We start from the raw sequence: 14,614 nt of genomic DNA, 5'->3' as shown, positions 1-14,614 counted from the left end.
GGAATTGCTGGGTCATAGGATATATACAGAATATGTATACATTCAGTTTAATAGATATTGTCGAATGGTTTTTCAAAGTGATTGTACCAGTATGTATACACTTTTCCTAGCAGGATATGAGACTTCTAGTTTTCCACATCCTCACCAAAACTTGGTATTTTCTTTCTTTTTCATTCCAGCTATTTTTATGGATAAGGTGTTGTCATATTGCGGTTTAATTTCTATTTTCCTAGTTAATGAAGTTGAGCTCCTAACTATCATTGACATTATGATGTATTTCTTTCCAGTCTTTTTTTCTTTGTATCTATATACCAGCATATGATATTTTAAAACTAAGATTATATTACACATACAATTATGTGAACACCTAAAATTACATCATGAAACTTTTCCATGTTCATAAATATTCTTCAGAAATATGATTTTTAAGATATTGTCTGACTCATCTTATTAAAAATAATTAAATGATCTTCTAATATTTGGATAAAAACAAGCCATAGAAAACAATATCTGAAGTTTAAATTGAACAGCTGATTTCACTAGTTTGATTGCTGCTTCTCTCTTTTCTCTCGTCTAAGTCATGGACAGTAAATTGATTAAACTGTGATTATTTTATCACATGATGAGAAGCAATGGAGTGGACCTGTAGTGGGCGATTCAAATGAGGATGATGGCACATTCCTAGCTATGTTGGGAGGGTTTTGGCAGATCAACGAGGGTCATCCGAATCCAAAAACAGTTTGTATTGTGTAAGACAAGGCACTATAAAAACTTAGCAACTGTTATTATAATTCCAGCACAGCATCTTATAAATATGAGGCTCTCAAAAAATGTTTGCTCAAAATCAAAAGTACAGGTGACCACTGCATAAGTAAAGGCCATGCTGAGATGATGTTATTGCAATGTTCAAAATTCCAGGCTCTGTACAGATACCATGAAGATTAATTTCACTTCTAATCATTGTAAAGAAGAGAAATTTAGTACTGATCATAAATTTGCCCCATTAGAATAAACATAAAAGATTTCAATTTTTTTTTTTAAATAAGAGTACCACTATTAGCCAGAGGTTAAGTTTAACTTGTAAATATCCACTCAACAAACAGTAGTCTATTACTTATTTACTCCCTTATAGAACTGATTTAGTGGACTTATTTTTTCAGGGCCATTCTTAGCATCAGATTCTCAGTGAGATTCTGGGCATTTTAGGATGTATTTAAATGTATTCATCCCAGTAAGCCTCAGCTGACTCAGTAACCAGGTACAAAAACTACCTATATGTTAGAACAACACAGATATCCTCTTCTGGTATGGAGGAGTCTTTCCAAAGAATATATGAAAGGAAAAAAGTGATTATTCATTAAGTATAAATGGTGTTCTTTGAACTTCAAAAAGTAATTTAAATGATAAACATTTCATTTAACTGGAAAAGAAATCATACCTTAATTTCTGTCACTGTGTATGGTGGGTTAGGCTTTAAAATACGAGCATTTTAAAAATTGACATAAGCTATACTAAGAACCTGCTTAAGAAGGACAAGCCTTAATTCTGCACATATTTCAAACCCTTTGTTAATGTTGTTCATACAGTTATACCTAACACCGTACACTTTCTTACATTCAGTAACAGCCTGCATTTCCCAGATAATGAGCACTTTCCCTTCATTTGTAGTTTTTATATAGTTTTAGTTCAACGCTACTACTGATGCATTACATGAATCTAAGCAACTTGATGGTGAGATGTTGGGAGTGCCCAGGTCCACCTATTGACATTTCCAGAGCAAATGACATGTGATATATGTCACAGCCATGAAAAATTCACAAGAAAAAAAAATAAGGTTACCATACCAAAATTCCAAATACAAACATTTCTGAATTCATAGCAAAGATCACATTTACAGTCTTGTTTATTCCAATCCTTCCAAAAACTTCTAATGCAATAGGATATAATTGTTTTGATAATAGAGAACAGAAAAGAATATAGCCCAGTGTTTCTCAAAATATCATTTAAGAATTTCCTGCATCAGAAGCTTCTAGAATGCTCACTAAAAAATGCCACACCTGGACCTCAGAATGCATGATGAAGTTTGAGCATCTCTGCTATAACATCTAATAATATTTACTAACATTAACTGTGAAGCTGGGCTTCAGACAGCACCTGGCCTGCTAGCCTAATAAGTAGGGGACATCATGAACACACTTCAGGAATTTTTCCTAACATTCTTCAATTCATTTTGTCATTGTACTTCTACCAGGATACTGCCTGGAGACCATGACCACTAACAGCAGGTCCTGATGGTGGGAGCAGCGAATTCCACTTGTCACAGACTCCTTCCTGGTACAGACTTTCCTTTGAAAGTGTACATGGAGGCATATGCACATATGAACATAGGAAGCACAGTGAAATGGTGAAAAATCATGTAGAATTAGAAAACCTAATTTTAAATCCTACTGCAGTAATTACTATTAGATTATTCCTTACTCTATCCAGTCCTGAGGTTTTTCCATATGATCTTGGGGAAATTGTTTAAATTTAAACCTCAGTTTTCTCACCAGAAAAACATGGATTCATAACACTTCACAGATGTGAGGACTAAATAAATACCAAACACAGTTCCGGAAATATAGGAGGTACTCAGCAAGGCTTAATCAGTAATTTCTTACATAGACATATGTTTATAAAGAGTGTATAAGTTATAAAGAGCTACACAGAAGGTTGCAGCATTGTGTAGTCAGACTTAAGACAAACTTGTATTAGAATTTCAGTTCTATCACATGCTATCCATGTGACGTTGGACAAGTGATTTAGTTTCTCTAAGCCTCTGTTCTCTCATCTGTAAAACAGGGATTGCAATAGTAACTGTTTCATAAGGCAATTGTAAAAATCCAGAGAATGTATATAAATCCCTTGGCGCAAAGTCCGGTACATCATAAGCACTGAACAAATATTCTCTATTATTATGTTAACGTTGTAAGATGTTAATAGCGATAGCTGTATATTTAATAATCATTGTCTTAATTGATCTCCATGATAACTCTGTCAGGCAGGCCGTTAGGTCTTGTTTTCCTCATTTTACAATTAGGACACTGAGAACATAGAGCCTAAGAGCACTGGCGATTATCACACAACTAATAAATGGCAATCGAGGCCTTCTGACTCCAATCTGGTAATATCTGGTTCCCTGCTCCTTTTTCCTTAACAGCAGAAAGTTTGCTCAAATTATCTAGATATTTATTTCAGACCACTATTTTGTTTTGACTGTCCAAAATAGTTTAGGATTAGTAAAATAAATTTGTTTAGAATTTATTTTCAGGAAAGTATCTTTTAAGGGTAGCTATCAGAAAATTCCTAAGACTAGACAGAGTAAAGAATCATCTTTATCATTTGTTTTAAAGACATTTAAACAGTATCTCCATTGTCATAGATGTTGGAATTTTCTATTAAAGATGTATTTATTTTTATATTGAAGACTTCCTAATAATCAAAGACCATTTATAAAATGACATTTAGCAAATTGTCATGGCATTCATGGTTCTCTCATAGAATTCTTTCGATCCTGCCCCTCCTCTTCAGTTTCAAATGCCCCTAACCTGGTTAAGCACCTCATTGTTACTCCCCATAACTAGCATAGCAGTCTCCTATTTAGTCTTCTGATTCTGGTCAGTCCTCCACACTGCTCCCAGAAATATTCTAAAAATTATTATCATGCGACTCCTTGGCTTAAAAAATCTTCATTGCTCGCAGTGTCCACTTGAAAAAAATATACTGTTACCTTGGCTGGCCATTAAGTCCCTTACAACCCAGCTTCCTCTCCAGCCTGTGTTACCCCCTCACCGCTGCAGACACAATGACCATTCTAGGAGATTTTACTTGCTGCTCCTTCTGACTGAAATGTCCTTCTCCCCACCAGACTCCTTCACCTGGAAAACTACTTATCTGTCAACTCTCAGCTCAGATAGAACCTTCTTTGTAAGGCCTCCCCACAGGAGTTTGTTACACATGGTAAAATATAAAATGCATCATGTTGCTTCTAAGTAAAACTGACCTTTGAACAACATGGTTTGAACTCCATGGGTCTACTTATACACAGATTTTTTTTTCAATAAATGCTATAAATGCATTTTTTCTTCCTTATGATTTTCTTAATAATATTTTCTTCTCTCTGGCTTACTTTTTAATAAGAATGCAGTGTATAGTACATACCCAAAATATGTATTAATCGACTGTTATCGGTAAGGCTTCTTGTCAACAGTAGGCTATCAATAGTTAAGTTTTGGAGAAATCAAAAGTCATATGTGGATTTTCAACTGCATGGAGTTTTTTTAAGGGTCAACTGTATATGGTAATTGCTTTCTCTTATACCCTGAGGCCTTTCTTATATAGATTTAATCCCCAGTTGCTGTTGATTACTTTGCCTGGCACATAGTAGATGCTTGATATATATATTTAATACACAAATAATTAGACAATAAGAGCTGGTTTGAGCAGATCCTTGTGGGAATGGATCCTAGGATTGGAGAAAGAGATGCTGAAGAGAGGAGGCAGAAAATATACCAACTTTGTTTTTGTTGTTCTGCCTGGGGCTATTGTTTGGTGAAGACACTCCCTCAGGCTTCACAGAAATCTTGAACTCTGGTTACCTCTTTGCCATTCCCCAGGTAGGTTTGAGCTGCAAATGTCTGTTGAGATTCCCCCCAAATCAGATGAGTACCAAAGTTAATAGGTAGAAAATAATTTTTTGGAGTTAGCATAGAAGATAATGTTGTCGTATTTAGCAAACAAAAATGTAAGATACCCAATTAATTTCTTTTCAGATACACAATGAATATATTTTAGTATAAGTATGTTCCATACTTATATTTTATCTGGCAACTCTAAAATAGGGCCATCATTTGAGTTTGACGATGATGAGTTTTTGTTGAATTTATTAATGTCCTGCTTTTCTCAGAAAGAGATTTATGCCAGCATAAAGTAAAAGAGACAAGATAGGTTAGTAAATTAGAAATAGGAAACTAGGAATGAGTAAAATCTATAATTAATATAATTGAGTGTTAAATTTTGCCCTAAGCTTTCTGAAACAGTGCAACAAGTCATGATAAATTGTATATGTCTTGGGATTAAAAAGACCATTCCTTAGAGTGAAAAAAGTATTATTATAAAGAAAAAATGTGGTGTAATAGACTGTATTTCTAGTAAGAGAGTTTGGATTCAAATCCTTAAGCAACTCAAAACAGCTCTGAACCTCAGTTCAGAGTTCATCTATGTGATAAACCCCAACCAGCAGTGCCCAACCTCTTTGGCACCAAGGACTGGTGCTCCTATGAGAATCTAAAGCTTGATGATCTGAGGTGGAGCTGAGGCAGTGAGGATAGTGCTGGGGAATGGCTGCAAATACAGATGAAGCTTCGCTTTGCTCCCTCACCCACCACTCACCTCCTGCTGTGCGGCCCAGTTCCTAACAGGCCACGGACCACTACTGATCCTCAGCCTGGGGATTGGGAACCTTAATCTATAAAATGGGATTACTATCATCTGTTCCAGTTATCTACTTATGGCTGTATAACAAGTTATCTTATAATTTAGGGGCTTAAAACAACAACCATTTTAGCATAGTTCATGATTCTGTGGATCAGGAAATTGAGCAGGCCTTAGCTGGATAATGTGTCTGCTCCATGCAGCATTGACTGAGGCCACTCAGTGGTATTCACTTAGGGTATGAGCTGTTCTGAAAGTCCAAGATGACTTTACTCACATATCTGTGCCTTAGCAAGATTGTGTGAAAGGCCAGGCCCAGCTAGGATTGTGGCTTAAGGTACCCGCGTGAGGTCTATCCAGCATGACAGTCTTAAAGTAGTTGAACTTTTAACATGGCAGCTCAGGGTTCTCAGAGATTTTGTTCTAAGACACAAGTAGAAACTGGCAATCTCTTAAGACCTTGTCCCAAAAATGGGCACAGTGCTACCTCCTCATTATTTTATTGGTTAAAATTAACATCACAGGGCCAACCCAGATTCAAGAAGAGGGGATACAGACTCAATAGGAGGAATATAAAAGAAACTGGCCATCATCTACTCTGACCCTTCATTGGAAGATAGAATAAGATGATGTATGCACAAGGTCAGATAATGTAAATGGCCTATTTTGGTCTAGGGTGCCAGTCCTATCAAAACCTCCCTTAACCATAGCCCCTACCTAATCCCTGCTGGAGACAATCCTTTAAGCCAAGGAAAAATTATAAAATATCTGTGTAGATCAGATGGTTGGAGTCCTTATAGATACTCCTTAGAAAAACATAAGAACTCTGATTGTTAAGAGCAGCTGATAGATCAGATACTGATTTCCAGCTGTTTCTAGGATACTAAACCCTGCCTTAGTCTTTTGGACCAGAACGACCACATTGGTTTACTCAGCAAATGATTCAGGTGCCTAATTAATATTACTAGTTCCCAAGATTGAAAAGATTCTCAGTATTTTAGAGAGAGGGGATGCTGTAATTTAAAAAGAAATTAAAAAGTAGCTGGTTCATGAGAGAAAAGGATCATTTTCATTAAAAAAAAAAAATTCTAATGATTTTTTGCTTTGTTCATTAACAAAAGAAAACCTCCCTTAAAACTTCACTTCGCATAATGAGTTGCTAGTCTAAGGAACATGCATCCAGGATTAATTCCCTACCATAATGTTTCTTACACAATGCTGGGCACGCCATTCCCAACTCTATTCAATAGCAGCTTCAAGATTTGAGAACAACTCTTCTGCCCCCAAATAGTTCTTCTGTTATCACTTTGGGGTCATTATTCACTTTAGCTGAAGAGGTGCTTTAGAGAAGTCCTTGTTAAAATGGCATTGAGCACCTGCTGGACTTTAATAACTCACAGGACTTTAAAGCTAGAGAAGACTTCCCTGTCTTCATCCTTGCCTATGGACAAAGAAGTAAGAGCCCATGTAGGGTAAGTGACCTGTGCAAGCTCACAAAGCTTTGATCAGTAGGAGCAGAACATGATTATAACAAATTTACATCCATATAATATTTGATAGGCCATAAAGCACTAGTGCTTATTTTATGTCACTTATCTTAATAACCTTTTATATGAAACTCTTGAAGCCTAAGCACTTAAAGACTAGCCAGAGGTTCTTTCTACTACACAGCTACCCAAAAGAATAGGATGTACATAAGACAGGTAAACTTTGCTTTGCAGAATCGGGATGGGAATAGGATGAGGATAAATCAGGCATACTGGTTTAGGCAGACAGGCTAGATAGATCATCTGAGTGAAGAAGACCAGGGGAGTATCAAATGGGGAAGAGACCCCAGAGGAAAACAGCCGTTTCCCAAATTTCCTTAGGAGTTAATCTGAATAGTTTCTTCCTTTTTCATGAGTCCTTTTAATGGCTTCAGTAAAGGGCACCAGTCTCACATGATCATAGCTGCAAAAGAAGGACTTGCCTGAATGCAGACTGCTTAGCCTTTTCTCCTTTCCTTTAACTAACTGTTTTTGCTGAACTGTTAATAAATTCCCAAGTGTTCAAGGAATTTTCATTTCTGCTTCTCTCAGCATGAAAGAAGGCAACCTCTTTCCAACCCAAGGAACTCAGTTAGCAGATGTTCAGAGGCATCAGGAACCATCAGTTTCTTTGTCCTTTTTAGTTGTTTAAAAAGAAAAGAAAACACAAAATATGATTATTGTTTGTCTCTCTTGCAGGAGCATTTGCTCCCAAGTTTCTGAGATATTATTTCTAGGCTCGTTCTGTCAATATCTGAAGAACACTTTACAGCAATGACATAGTTTCTGTACGCATGAGGAGAAAATAAGCAGCTTACAGTCTCTCAAAGGACACCCCTCAGCCACAGAGCCTGAGAATATGGCTCATATCCTTTATCAGTGTCAAAAGACTCCAAATGGTGGGTCTCTTATCAGCAAATCTAGTAGTTGCATTTCTAAATTAAAGACTCTGGGGCTATTTTGTAGTATCTAAATTTAGATAGATTAAATAGATAGATATCGATAGGTAGATTGATAATAGATAGATAGATAGATAGATGATAAATTAGTAAATGGGAGAGAGATGATAGAGTAGAGATAGAGATAGAGATAGAAATAAAGAAAGGATAGTGAGGAAGAGAGAGGAAGAGAGAAGAGCAATTGATTTACATATATATTAAAATTGCTAAACTCTATCAAATGTTTTATGAAAACCTAATTGTAAGAGGGTATAGCTGAGGGCAAATACTGTAATCTCAAGAGATATTACTTTACTAGAAATTTCAGATGCTCTCTGGAAGATTTTTTCCAAAATTAAAATATTTCATTGTTATGATAAAATTATTTTATAGTTTATCTTCAAATGTCAAATAAAGTAGACCAACATAATCTCCCTCCATTTCCACACACTTCCCACCCCACCCTGCAACACACATACTTCCTATAATCCCAATCCACAGAGGTAGTCACCTAACAGTTTTAACATAACCTTCTGGACTTCTATGCACAAATAAATATTTTAAATTAATGTATCTATACTTTACATAATATTCTATAATATGCTATTTTAATCACTAGTGTATTATAGCCATCTTTCCGCTTCAATAAAGCTCATTTTTTGTAATGATTACATAGAAATTCATTTTCCAAAGTCCACTTTAACCAAGACCCTACTGAATTAAGATGGTTTTCAAATTTTTTTTTTTTTTACTTCAAAGAGTGCTGCAATGGAAATCCTGAATTTATATCATGATACACATTAATGAGTATAACCTTAAGATAAATTTCTTGCAATGAAATTTTGGGCCAAAACAGTTGTACATTTTGTAATGTAACACATTTTTCTAGATTGTGTTCTAGAAGATTATAACATTGTTCACTCCCACTAAAAACCTATAAATTATTCCTGGGAAGATTTTTGTGCTACCGGTGGCTGCTTCATAAGAAAATTATCTCTGCCATTCAATGACTATTGAGAAAGTAATGATTTCTTCAGAATCTAGAGAATCAATGGATAAGACACCATGGGGCTCAAAGACTGGTTCAAAGCTCAGTAGTGGCTACATAGCCTTCTTAAAATCTAGTGCCAGATACGATATTTGACTGTTTGAAAAGTATATGTCCCCATGTCTTCATTGAACACTGTACAAGTCCCCCAGCAACTGCTTGATGGGATGTATTTGAGTTATTTTTTTTTCCTTCCATATGGAATGCACTTAGAGTACAGTATAATAGGAAAAGCACTGAGCAGGAAGTTATGGTACATGGAGCTGATACCAGCTGTGCCACTAGTAGCACAGTGGGGAAATTGATCTGTTAGGGCAAATCACAAATCAGGATAGGCATGGCTATTTAAAGTCAGTCAAGCATAACAGTCATAGCTATCAGTTGTTGTTAGATAAGAGATGAGGCAGAAATATTGGTTCGTATCAACAGAAGTCAAAATTGGGTGAGAAAATGAGAAACACACTTCAGAGCAAGCAGAGCAAGAGGTCAAGTGGAGAAAATGCTTCACAAAGGAGTCCAGACTCTGAATACTGCCCTAGATAAATATAACTTAGACTTAGTTAAATGTCTTCTGAATTGTAATTTATTCAACAAAGATATAAACACACACATAATGCAAATAAACATATATGTGTCGGTGTACATATATGTATAATACATACATGTGTATGTGTGTATATGTATATTTGTATATTTTTATATGTATATTTATTTATTTAAGGATATAGTAGTAATCAGAAAAAGTCTTTGCTCCTTTGGCGCTAGCATTTCAGTAAAGAGTACTAAAGATGCTGATCACCGATTTAAAAATGTGTGTTATAGGGTGGGAGTACTCTACTCTACCAACAATTCTTGGACACTGGCTGGGTGTCCTACTATTCAACTCAATCTGACACTATCTACCTGAAGATAGCATCAGATTCCAAGGTTAAGGGCTCAGTCCCAGAAGATTTCCCTCCTCTTCAGCTGCCAAACACAAGTCCATGTTGTCACCCATGCTTCTGACATCACGGCTATAGATGGCAGATTCCAACAGCCCCTCCTTGGGTTCAACTAATTTGCAAGAGCAGCTCACAGAACTCTGAGAAACATTTTACTTACTAGATATAAAAAGATATAACTCAAAAATAGTCAAATGGAAGGGATGCATAGGGCAATGTATGGGAAGGGCCCTGAACTTCCTTGTCCTCTCCAAGGCCACTTTCCCCTAATGTCCAAGAATTCACCAACCCAGAAGTTCTCCGAACCCTGTCCTTTTCGGTTTTTATGGAGGCTTCATTGCATAGACCATTGGCCACTGATGACTCAACTCAGTCTTCAGCCCCTCTCACCTCTCCAGATGTTGGGGGTGGGGGCAGTTTGGAACTAAAAGTTCCAACCCTCTAATCACCTGGTTGAGTCTACCGACAACTGTTATCTCATTAACATTACAAAAGACATTTTTATTGATCTCTTCTTATCGAAAATGCCAGTGGTTTTAGGAGCTCTGCGCCAGACACTGAGGTGAATACCAAATATATATTTCTTGTTGTAGGTCACAATATCACAGGAACACAAAAAATAAATAATAGAAAAATATATATGAAGCCAGGTGGTGACAACTGCTATGAAATAAATTAAAGCACGAAATAGGATACAGAGAGTAATCGGGATGCTATTTTAGATAGAATGATCAGAGAGATATCTTTGATAAGAACTTTTGAGCAAAGGCTTGAAGGAAGTGAAAAAGTGATCCATGTCAGTAGCTGGAGGAAGAACCTTTTTTGTACAAATTGTCAAAGTTGGAGTATGCTTGGGGTTATGGAGGAGCAGCAAGGCTAGTGTTTCTGGAACCAACTGATGAACAAAATTAAGTGTAAGAGAAGACAAAATCAGAGCAGTTACGAGGGCAGATCATGTAGTATTGCAGGCCTGAAGATTCAGATTTGAGCTGAACAGTGTTTTAAAAGAGCTATACTGGCTGCCTATAGAGAAGAGTCTGCAGAGGGGAGAGGGTAGAAGCAGGAAGGCCAGTTGGGAGGCTACTGCATGTCTAGGTGAAAGATGACAGTGACCCAAATCAGAATGGAGAGGTAGAGTAGTCTGCCTATTTCAGAGGCAGTGTGGACAGGACTTGCTGATGGACTGAATTTAAAGTTTGACAGAAAAGAAAAGAGTAAGGATGAGTCAAGGTTTTTGGCCTGAATACCTGGAAGAATGGGATTGCTGGAGGGAAAGCTGTGGAAGGAACGTATTTAAAGGGAAATGGGAAGTGTTTTATTTGAATGGCCTGTTAGGTTTGAAATGTTTATTAGGTATTTAAGTGGAAATGTCAAGTAAGCAGTTGAAAATATGAGTCTGGAGTTCAGGAGCAAGAACAGGCTAGAGACAAAAATGTTGAGTCATCAATGTAAAGAAGCTGAGGAACTGGATTAGATAATTTAGAGGATGAATGGAGATAAAGACAAGAACCAAAGACTGAGCCCCTGAGCACAACCATGTTCAGCTGAGGAGGAGCCAGCCAAGGAGAGGAAGAAGGAGCTGACAGTGAGGTAGAAGGAAGCTCAAAAATAGTGATGTCCCAGGGGTAAAATGAAGGAAATGTTTTAAGAAATGGGAAGTGACAGTCTGTATCAGTTGCTGGCAACAAGTCGAGTAACATGGGGACCAAGAATTGACCATTAGATTTGATGACATAAAGGTCATTTAGTGTCCTTAACAAAGCAGTTTTAGTGGTACAGAGTGGTCAAAAGCCTGAAGAGATTAGACTTCAGATAAATTAGAGAAGGGAAAGTAAAAACATCTAGAATAGTCAAATCTCTCAAAGCATTTAGCTGTAAAGGAAGAAAGAAAAGGATTGATAGCTGGAAGACGATGAGGAATTAGGGTATGTTGTTTTAAGGTGGGAGATACTATTCATATTTTTAGGTTAATGGATGTGAGCAGTAGAGTGGGAACAAATTATAACGTAAGAGAGATGTGAAGAGTGCAGGCATGAAGTTCTAAGACGAGAGAATGAGCAAGGGTCGGACTCAGGCACAGAAAATTTATGTTTTGAAACTAAAGGAGAGTAAAGCAAAGCAATTGGGCACAGATGCAAGTAGATTAATAGATGAGATGGTAGGAGAGTATGGAAATTATCTTTTAGGCTTTTTCCTGTTTATCTGGTGAAATAAAAAGTTGAAGTAGTCAGCTGAGAGTGAGTTGAGGGAGAGAAGTGTTGAGGATCAACAGCATGAGACAGGGACCGACTAAGGATATGATTGGCAGGTAGCACCAAGGACCCACTTGAGATCTGTGGTTCTGAATTTAGGATGATGTCAGCAATATTTAGCAGGTATGAAAATAGGAGGAGATTGGATTTAATCAGGGTTGGGTTTTTGCCAGGTGACTGTGCAGAGGGAAAAAGGAGCAACAGAATTGACATAGTAATTCTTATTATCATAATTATAACAATAGTCAAAATTTATTAGTCATCTATGATGTGCAAGATAACATTCTCACTTCTCTACACAATTTATCTACAATCTTTGCAACAAATCTTAACAGTAGGTGTTGTTAACCTCATTTTACAGGTGAGGAAACTAAGCCCCGGTAACACTCTGATTTATAAAAGCCACATGTCAGTGTAAACAATGTCCAAACCTGTAGAAAATTTTTATAAGAGTTTATTGAGTTTATTTGAGCCAACTGACAACATGCTGGGAAGCAATATATAAAATGCTCTGGAGAATGATAGTTTTGCAGTTTCTTTTACACATTTAGAATTAAGAGAATGTAAGGAAGATTATAGGAAAGTGGGAGAAAGCTTGGTGGAGAAATCTCTATGATTGGATTACAAGATAATTAACAAGATCATGTGCTCCCTCGAGGTGGTTACGCCTCTGAGAGGTCTGTAAAAGAGACATTTCAACTTAACCCAGATGCACAAGAACAATGGGCAGGGCTTGTTTAAGGTGAAGATAAACCTTTTACAGGCCTAGGGTATGACTACCCACCATGATCTCTCCAGTTAGGAATTTATGATCAGATCAGCCTATGAAATTACTTTCTGTTAGATTTATTTTAGAGCCACTTTTTTGTCTACACACATATGTCTGGTATGTATCAGAGCTGGGATTCAATGATATTTTATATATCTTAAAGTGAAAATAATGACGGTAGTATTATTAATTTTAATTTCCCATTCATGGCTCACTAGAATGGTAATGGGGAAAGGGAAGCATGACTGCTGGAGTCTGCTTTGGAAAATACACCCCACAAACACCCTTACCAACCAACAGTAGAACTGCCATGATATACAAATTCAAATACTTGAAATTCTTTCTGTTTGCAAAGTTTTGAGAGAATGGGAAAGAATGGGGAAAGCCATTAGGTTCTTTGAATTGAGCCAAGCCCAAGGAATTGATTCTGAGATTTGAACCTTTTTGAAACATCCTTTAATTTCAATGTTTATGTGATTTTTTCTGTTATTCGTAGCGGGGGCATGGTTTCACCTTTTGGGCTCGAGACTCTCTTATTTGAGAAAAAAACATTCAATGGGCCTTTGGCACAGCAACTAAAAGAGCAAGAACCTGATCTCAAATGGACACTGAGGAGCGACATTGCTCTGCATAATAAATAAGAGGCCATCCATCGGTATCATTTCTGGAATTCAGAAATGTGTCCAAGTTTAGGAGCCCTGATGATGGGGAAGAGCAAGCCCCTGGAACATGGCATGAGCCAAGGAAAATGGGTGAATGGCCAGTTGGAAACAGTAGTATCTACCTTCCAGTTATATTTCCCATCTACTACATTGTGAATCCCATTCTGTGAACCCCATTCTCAAGTCTTTTATAAAGTCTTATTAAAAACCACAGGCTGGTCTTACAAGTTTGGGGGAGTTCTGATGGGACCTGTGTCCACACATGGGACAAAGTGTTATGTGAATTGCTACAGAAGCTTGAAAAATGGTTATGAGAAAGCAAGAAACCCAAACATACTATCCAGATGAATGGGGGCCTGTAAATACTCCCTGGGAAGTCTCAGAAAGAGGAAGTAATTACAAACAGCACTTCCTGCTACAAAGAACTTCTGCTGCTTTTACTAAAGGAAGAGAACTCCTGAAGCTGAAGAACTTGAGGGTGCAGCTGAGTTACAGAATCATTTGGATCTCTCCACCACACAGTTTTAACAGGATTTGTAAATGTTCATGTTTCTGCCTTACAGATAATATAAATACAAGATACCCATTCTGACGTTAAATGCCTAGAATTTGTGATTTGTCACCTAGAGTTGCTAGCTCCTACCCTCCAACTCACAATATCACCCAAGAGACAAAATGTTACATGAATTCTTAAGATGCAAAAGAGAAAAAGAGGATCCTGCTAACTAGATATTCATAAACTCATGTCTCAGAATCCATGTCATAAACTTAGTTTTTAATGTGATAAATTTATGTAAAAATATGTTATTTTCACAACCCTTATGTTAATGTGGTTCATCTTCTTCCACTCTCATTGAAATCACTGAGGTGAAGTTCTAAGGCCTTCATCTATCTCTCTTCCTTCTTTTGCTTTATTGGGAAAACTTCATGGCAAAACCTCATTTTAGAAAATTCAGAAAATATGGAAATACACTGTAAAACTCAAAACTCAGAGTATCACAGAACA

This window comes from Pteropus alecto, unplaced genomic scaffold (genome assembly GCF_000325575.1).
Source record: "Pteropus alecto unplaced genomic scaffold, ASM32557v1 scaffold33, whole genome shotgun sequence".
NCBI lineage: Eukaryota > Metazoa > Chordata > Mammalia > Chiroptera > Pteropodidae > Pteropus > Pteropus alecto.
The sequence above is the reverse complement of the archived record's forward strand: the minus strand, read 5'-3'. Positions refer to the sequence as shown.